Source organism: Helicoverpa zea, chromosome 2 (assembly GCF_022581195.2).
Source record: "Helicoverpa zea isolate HzStark_Cry1AcR chromosome 2, ilHelZeax1.1, whole genome shotgun sequence".
In the NCBI taxonomy this organism is placed as follows: Eukaryota; Metazoa; Arthropoda; class Insecta; order Lepidoptera; family Noctuidae; genus Helicoverpa; species Helicoverpa zea.
Genome location: NC_061453.1, coordinates 11652713 through 11662474, shown reverse-complemented (window position 1 = coordinate 11662474; position 9762 = coordinate 11652713).

Genomic DNA, 9762 nt, shown 5'->3' with positions numbered 1-9762 from the left:
CGTACTGTGGTTAGATCCCGAGTCCAGCACATTCGATATCCACCAGGTTTTGTTTACAAGAGATGTGCCCAGTTTCACGGAAATACAGTGTACCCACGGTTTGAATCGCTGTTACGTATTTAGAACATTGTTTGTTTTGTTTGTCAATGAAGTTTTTTATACGAAATGTTAATTTTTTAAATTTTAAAATATCATAGATATTTAATAAATATTGGAAAACTTGTAGATCTTTTATAAATACATCAAGAATGCAAAATATATTTCCTTCTAAATACCAATGCATGATCAAACTGATTCATCAATATACTAAAGCCCATTTTATCTACTTTCGTTTTAGAACCACATTTGTTCCTTCGTGCTTCCATACTTTCTATAAATAACCGTTGAGCTTTATGGCTTCAACCAGACATAAATCCAAATACCAATGAATGCAAAACCAAAAAAACACACACATTTACGTGACCCCCTTCAATTTTACGCTTTCCTTACTTTCAGATAGAAAAGTATTAACTATTTTTAGACAAATCCTGCTTGAAACTAAAATCAACATCGTTCCTCACACACTGGATGTAATATCGAAAGTTCATTGAAAGTCTCTCCACAAAGAACTTATGAAAGAAAGAATAATAAAGTACTATAGCTTCTATTCTTGGTTCAAGATCAAAAGCAAAGACAAGGGTTTTTGTAGTTTTTTTTTGCGTAATCTCAATATTTTGTAGAGTATGAAAAGGAGTAGTGATTGAATGTTATGGGAGGCTCCGTGTATAAGTTTGACTGATGGATAAGAATGATAAGTGGTTTTCAGTTTTTCAATGCCTAACAATCCGATTGATTATATTAGGAGCAGAGCATCCGATCCTCCTCTACATACAGTCGATCAAAGTATTGGCCGACTTAAAGTTTGCAGTTTACGTTGGTAAACTGCACATCAGTTGTGATTTATTCATATAATCTACAAAATATGTCTTAGTTTTTTAGTAAAATCATTAGCTACGAAAATGACTGAATCGCATTTATTTGTCTTTTCTTGAAACTGTTTTATGACGATAACTACAAGCTTTTAAGAAGTTTTTCCCCAAATATTTAAAAAACAATCTACATTGCACCATCTGCTTCAAAACTATTCCATCTCGACCACAAAAATATATTGAAGGTAACAAGTGCAATAAACTTTGAGACTTCATCTAAAATGTATGAAACATAAGCGCTCATGTAATTGGATGCAGCAGCTACCAAGAACTAATTACTCTAAGTACCAATCTAATACTCTAATGGTATTACGACTACAATATTTTTATGGACGTAATGCATTTTGTCTAAATTGAAGCACTCACTTTAATAAACAATGTTATTTTTCTAAAGTTTTCAGTTTAGAGTGACTCTTTGAGTGGCTGTGCTTTATTATATTTTATTTTGTACTAGTGTTTCTTGTGGTTCTGTCTGTTTCCCGATAAAACTAGATCGTTTACCTGGATAAGATATTATCTACGTACAAAAGTAAATAAATAAATTTGAATTTGAATTTTGAATTCGGATAAAAGTAGCCTGTGTCCTTTCTTAGACTTTCAACTATCTGTGCGTGGAATCATGTAAATCTATTTAGGAGTTATGATGTGTGCTATGACATCATACTACGACACTACGACAGGCAGACGTACTGACAAGTTCTTTTGCATTCATAATATTAGTAAGGATTTTGAGCATGAGAAGGTTTCAAGATATTTTATGGTTCAGAAAATTGGATGTGAAATGATGCGAGATAATGCTGTTGCTAAATAGTTTTGAGAACTTTGCCCTCGTGTGTTATAATATTGTATTGTATCTAGCTAATGGAGTGTGAATCGGCAGGGCGGGGTCTGCTAGCGAGCGTGAGCAATTATTATCAAAATTGGCGGTAGCGTTTGTCAAAAGCGTCACATTATGTCTGCCACTTGATACTAGATACCACGAGACACCACGCTACCACCAGGCGTAGCGATAGCGAAAATTCTACCAGGAATTCCGCACAAGGCTTCATAAAAGTATTGATTAAAACGTCTCCAAAAAAATTATATCATTTTTCTTTGTTCACCACCTGCCGTCTTTTTCAACTTTGTCAAAAAAAATCCAAAGCATTCATCTCGTCCCTCAATTCTCTTTGAAAATAAACCTTTTGAGGTATCTTTTCAAATATTTGCAGACGCTAATTAATCTTGGACGTCTTAATAAAGTGTCTTGAGTGTAAAAATAAGGGTGCGTCCCTTTTGTAGCGGGCGGCGGTGGAGGGTTAGGTGTGAATACTCTGAAGGGTTTGGGACACTCGATACCCCTTCAAAAGTGGCGAAGTGTTAAGATCTGCCTCATTATTTCAAGTTGGTGTCTCGCCAGATGATTATATGGCGTCTTGAGTTTTACCTACAAGGTCAGCCATACATAGGTGGGACCTTACTAATATTGTGTTTTTCCAAAATTTTCATTTATATTCTTATTTTTAGGGTTCCGTACCTCAAAAGGAAAAAACGGAACCCTTATAGGATCACTTTGTTGTCCGTCTGTCTGTCTGTCTGTCTGTCTGTCTGTCTGTCTGTCTGTCTGTCTGTCTGTCTGTCTGTCTGTCTGTCAAGACCCTTTATCTCAAGAACGCGTGGACGTATCAAGATGAAATTCACATGAAATGCTCAGGTCTGTTGTCCCTTTAAGCTGTGAAAATATCAAGCTTCTAAGCCAAGCCAATCAAAAGATACAACCGATTATGTCGATATTTTCAACAAATTCTCGACACTCGCAAAGGAATCAAAACCTACAGGGTACTTCCCGTAAACTCAGAGTCTTGAAATTTGGCATGAAGTATTGTCATATAATGCAAATATAGGAAAAATTACGAAAATCTCATTTTTTTAGTTATATAATATAAAAAAATATATTTTAATAAAATGAAACTTACTACCTTATTTCTCACGAACGAATAAAGGTATCAAATTGAAATTTATACCAAATACCTAAGTCTATTGTCCCTTTAGGCAGTGAAAAAAACAAACTTCTAAGTTAACGCGATCAAAAGATACAGCAGTTATACCGACACCTTAGACGAATTTCTGTCACACGCTAGGGAATCAAAACCTACAAGGTACTTCCCGTGAACTCAGAATCTTGAAATTCGCCACGAAGCAGCGTTATATAGTACAGATAAAGGAAAAATTGCGAAAATGATAAATTTGAAGTTACATAAAATATTAAAATATTATTTTTGCTTACATGACATAAAATATTTTTTTAATAATTTTAAACTTACTACCTACCCTTTTTCACATGAACGCGTAGAGTTATTAAAGTTTTGAATAAAAAGTGAAATTCATATCAAACACTTCTTAAATATAATTGCCACTAAACTATGAAAAATTTTAAATCATTCAAAGGTCATTGGGCACCTTAGTATGAAAACCATACCCACGGCGGATACGAACGAAATATAGCACAGTATAATGATAAAGGCTCTGATTTACTATGGCATTAGTCGCATCTATGTGAACCGTGAGAATCTAGAGAAAATCAGGTGTAAACATCAAATATTTTCCTCATTTCAATGGGGAATTTAAACGACCAAATTTGACGGATTTGAGAAATCATTTCTTTGTAGTGAAAGAGTATACTCGCCGTTTATTTCCATTGTCATCAGGTCAGGATCTGATGATGGAAATCCTGAGAAATCGAGGGCAACTATAAAAAATTGTAGGCATGCATAGGATTAAAACTTGATTCTCAGATGTATGTCTGGTGATACTATCAAACAGTGAAAGTTTAGAGCTTACCTGATGATGGAGAAGTGAGAAAGTCGAGAGAACTCTATGCATGTTTAAAAAAATAATAGATCCCATTAGTAGTGAATTCTCATCACCTAAAATAAAATAAGCTCCAACACAAGGTTACGTTATAAATTGTAAAGGAGTTCCCATAACTATATCTGATCTTTGCTATCGATCCCACAATGGCAGTTAAACCTATCTATGTGGAAAGTCTTCGCCAATACGAATAAAATAAGCCCAAACACGTGGTAGTTGCAACATACCGTTCAGGAGTTCCCTCGACTCTCTGTAGTCTCCATAATCAAATCAGCTCCAAACCTTCACTGTTTACAAGTACCCTCAAAAATACACTCACATGTCTGGTTTTGACTCGATGCGTGACTACAATATTCAAGAGTTGCCCTCGATTACTCAGGGTTTCCAGATCCTTTCTTTATGAAAAGTCTTTAACAATAAAAACTAGCATTGCAACCTGTAAAATCCTCTGAAACTGCTTGTCTATTATATTTTTCAAACGATCCTGGACATTCAAAGAAACGTCATACCATTCTCCACGATTTAAAACTACTTTGATTCATGTCCGCCACTTTTTACAAAGCGGGTCAGATATGCCCAATGACCTTTAAGACATAATTAGTTATTTTCAATCAGATTTCTGAATGATGACTATAAAATTTTGTATATAAATAACTTTAATAAAATAACTTTTACAAGGTACTGGCCTACTATTTTAGTTATATTATAAAATAAAAAATATTAGCTATTTTGACTCTCACGAAATTACCATAACTATGATTGTTCTAAACTGAACGGTTGGCGCGAGACTCACTTTTTATCTAACCAGGATTTGTACGGAACCCTCGGTGCGCGAGTCCGACTCGCACTTGGCCGGTTTATTTTATGGTAAAGTTCGGACGGTCGAATAGTGGTTCATTACACTGCCACAAAAAATATAGAGCAGATTTAAGTTTGGCAAACACATAACGGGTGTTCCGGATTGATATAATATAGGATCGGTTTTTTAAAACTGAAAATATAAAATCAGAAAGTATGGTGACTTGTTTATAAATTTTAAAATTATTAATAACCAATTTATAAGTTTAAGTTAGTCGCTCCTTATAAAACGGTGGTATTCAGCTGCATTCGGTTAGACTAGAAGCCGATCCCTACATAGTTGGGAAAAGACTAGGCAGATTTTACATTTAAGATAAAAACAACCATTATAGAATCCGTTTATCATCATTGGAGTTAAAAATAAATGTTCAGCTTTGTAATACCTATTAATGAAGAAAATACCCATCTCCAAGAACAAAGGAGATAAATATTTAAGCCTATTATTTCCAACTGAGTGACTTTTCCATATCACTGATTCTAGTTTTATTTAACCTAAACCGCTTCTATTGAAGTCTCACCCTAAAATTAAAATGTCTTTTAATTAGTTATATAAATCTATATTTTTTTGTTTCTTTCAGTAATGAAATGCGTGTACTAATTTGTATAGAAATGCTTGTATATAAGATACTTATACATCAGATGGAAAATTATGAAAGTCAATAGCCTAATTAAGGCATCTTGTTTGCACTTTTCTAAGGAATAGTCCCCAGGCCGGCGAACAAATTTTTTTTTGATACATATACATTTAAGACTTTGTGAGTGCCTTCCTTACGCTGAGTCCGACAAACTTTTGGAATGCACAAATTTTGGTGCCGCTGCGTTTTTTAATGCTTGACTCCTGAAATTGTCGATATGACGTCACTATGGCTCTTCGTACATACACGTTTCATTTTTTGAGATTCGTTTAATAAAGTTAACTAGAGAATGGTGGTCAACTTGTCCGATAAAGATCGTGCTGCGTTTGGAGTGTCCACCATCCTGAAAATGTCGGTATGACGTCACTATGACTCTTCGTACATACACGTTTCATTTTTTGAGGTTTGTTTAATAAAGTTAACTAGAAAATTGTGGTCAACTTGTCCGATAAAGATCATGCTGCATTTGGAGTGTCCACCATCCGAAACATGTCGATATGACGTCACTGTGTCTCCCCATACATACATGTCGGACAAATACAACAATGATAGATAATACTATTCTTATTGCAAATATCGACTTGTCCGACAAATGTAGTGAGTCAAATAGTCAGTTCGACAAGAAAATGAGAACAAAATATTACAATTGGAAGAAGTTTATTCTTTTTGTCAATTTCTGACTTAAATATTCACGTGCATTATTTAAGTATATTAAATTGGCATACTACTTACCAATTTTAATTACTATTTTAGAAAAAGTAGCCTGACTAAGACGTATTGTTGATAGTTTATATTATGTTAAGGAATAATATCCCACATCTATTAATGGACTATATATCAATCAAAAGGTCTTTTTAAGTGCAACATTTTGTCTCAACATACCACTTATCAATTCTTAGTATTTTAGAAGATATAGCCCAAATAAGGCGTATTATCGATAGGTTTTACTATGTTGGGGAATAATGTCCCACCTCTAGGTATGAACCATATGTCAATCGAAAGATCTTTTTAAGCGCTATATTCCGTCTTAACATACCACTTACCGATTCTTAGTATTTTGGAAGACATAACTGACCTAAGGCATATTATTGATACTTTACATTGTGTTAAGGAATAACATCTCACTTGAAGTTATGAGCCATATTTCAATCAAAAGATCTTTTTAAGCGCAAGGTTGTATTAGCATAACTCCGACAAATTGTTAGTACTTTAAAAAAAAATCTAGTTAACTTTATTAAACGAACCTCAAAAAATGAAATGGGTATGTACGAAGAGTCATAGTGACGTCATATCGACATTTTCAGGATGGTGGACACTCCAAACGCAGCACGATCTTTATCGGACAAGTTGACCACCATTCTCTAGTAAACTTTATTAAACGAATCTCAAAAGATGAAACGTGTATGTACAAAGAGCCATAGTGACGTCATATCGATTTTTTCAGGAGTCAAGCATTAAAAAACGCAGCGGCACCAAAATTTGCGCATTCGAAAAGTTTGTCGAACTCATCGTAAGGAAGGCACTCACAAAGTCTTAAATGTATATGTATCAAAAAAAAATTGTTCGCCGGCCTGGGGACTAGAACCCGTAATTTTCAGAAAAAGGAGTCTAAGTAAATGTCACAAATTGTAAACAGGAAAGTCATTTACTTTACCCAAGATTTTAAATACTGGTTCCTATTCTTCTCGAACTATCCACAATTTAAATCTATCTATATTTTTTCTCTTTCAAAAGAATACCTTTACCTGCTCACTGCTACAGATTCATAAACTTGTATAATGACTTGAAAACAAACTTATTCAGTTGTGTATCGGTTGTTTCGTTTAATTCAGTTCTTCAAACAACTACTGAAGCGATAAGGCATTTAATTAAACGGTACGATCGGTCCGGGTTCTTCTTCATTGTTATACAATTTATTATTAAATTCGTTTCGCTTTGTATAATTTTGTTGTTTATGTATTTATGGATTTTGTTTTTTTGCTTGTGAGCTTGTTATACCTTTACTTGTTTTTGTTCGTTATTTCTTACAAAGACTGGCGGATTTTAGTCGGATTTTAGTCGAATTATCCCGAGCGGCAAAAATGTGTCGCTCGGTTTTATACGTCATTTTCTACCGGTAGCTGTCACTTGTTTGCTGTAGCGCATTAAGGCGAAACACTAAACGGAAAATCCTATGGTGTGCAAACGAGGTTATTTTGGTTTTTTATACTCATGTAAGTAACTTCTTTCTGTGATATAGGTACATAGGATGCGATACGTTCGATCATGTAACTTAAAAGATAACAGTATACAAATAAGTATGAAAGATAGATATGCTGCGCCGATCCCTTATAATTGGTATATGGGCAGTAGGCATTATCCTCCATAACAAGAGTTGATGATAATTAGGGTAAACAATTGACCCAAAATTTGTATTATAATAGCCGGTAAATAACTTTTGTGTCTGAAAGAGTAGCTTTGATAGTCGAAAGGACTCAAACATTCAGTCAGTTTAAAAGTTTATTTTGGGACAAACCCACTATCCACTTATAGTTAAATGATTTACCGATACGGTTAGACCCTCGAAATAAGATTGTGGCCTACCCATAACACCCGGAGTCCACAAATCAATTAGACTGGAACCACATCTAAAATCTCTCAAATAAACCACACTTATGGTATAATAGGCTTGCTGTGTACCGCCGTTTCACACATGGTAAAAGGGAACTATAATCCACGGGTTTTTTTTGTTAGAATTTTTCTGTACATAATCAAAATTCAACATTTTGGTGTAAGTACCTGAAAAAAAATATTTAATTTTAATTTACAGGTAGGAATTGACAGGTAAACTATATTTTCATTATAGCTACACTTGACATTTTCTTGTCCCTATTCCTATTTTTTTACGAGGTCGACGCAGCATATCTTCTTCGATGCTTCTAGTGAATGACATCTCACAAGTAACATAACACTATCTATAGTTAGGTATTCGCTGGAAGCCGGTCGTTAGGAATCATCCCTTAGATCCCTTACATAAACAAAGGAATGTCAACAAGTTAGCAGGACGGCTAACACAATTAACAAGTCTAATACGGATAACATGTGGTTTGCCCTAACTCACATGTTTGAACCTCGCACACTAAACTGCGAAGACAGACGGTAAATACATTTATAACTATGTACTTGTACACAAGTGACAGTATTATACCTACCTATAATGTACACATATCGTATTTATATATTTTATGTATGTTCAATTGTATCGACGGCACAGGTTCCAGTGCCAAAGTTTTTCATATCGGTCTTAGAGCGCTTTCACATCACTGGATTTTTTGCTCAGTTTTTGCGGAGCCACAGTCAGTTTTGCCACGGACGTTGAAGCCACAGAATTCGCTGGAGTGAAAGCACTGTTAGAGTGAAATTGTGACGACTACTAAGTACCAGGTGGCAATGGTGAATAGACCAACTTCAGTTCAGTTATTTAATACTTTAAATATATTTAAGCAAGGGTAAACCAGCAGCTGTTTTATGAGAGCACCATTGTGTGTAACTGTATATTTCAAATTTTGCTATAACACTAAAAACAAATTAATCCAGCTTACACGATTAAACCACTACCTACACATACATGCCACCTACATTGTACGTAGGCGTTCCAAATTAGCAATAACAGCGGCCGCACATACTGACGGAACTATGTTAATATTATGAGAGCATTAGATGCGGCCCGCCACAGCTATGCAGCCCAATCGAATTACGAGCTCCCCAGTTCCCAGTGCGATGGGAATTGGACAAATATCGATTGGGAATTGATATCTAATAAGTTCGTTGCTTCTGGTACACGAGTTGCTGGAATTGGGTATTGTTTTGTTTATTTGGGGGTCAATCCTGACTGATATTAAATAACAGCTGTTTTTGCGCGGTTTCACCCGATTCCTGCGGGACTACCTATTGCCTTTGACGGGACAAAATATGTCTATACTCGGGAATTATGTAGTTTTATAATGGTAAATTTTGAAATCGGTGCTGTAGTTTCGAAGCCTTTAGGGTACAAACACACAAACAAAAAAATATCCTTTTTTATTGTATGAGTACCTACAGATGTAAAAACGTAGTTATAAATCATGAGTTGTAAATGTTCATAGGCCTCATAAAACATTTTTTCGTAACTTTTTACCGACTTTCTAATTAATTTGTTTGCACTATTAATAAATTAAACTTTCTTCCACCCTATTACATCTGACCCCAAACGCAATCAAACACAACTAAACCGAATCAAATTACAAGTATCTACTCGAGTAAATAGTCCCGAACTGCCGAAATCGAGTAAAGTCGAGGTCGCCGAGTGATAAATGATATCCGAATCGATTCCCGATTATATTGAAATCCGCTTAATTTTGACCCAGATCCTTCGGGAATATAAAGTAGGATTGGCACATTATCACTTAGTGACGTGTGCGTGCCTAATTTCA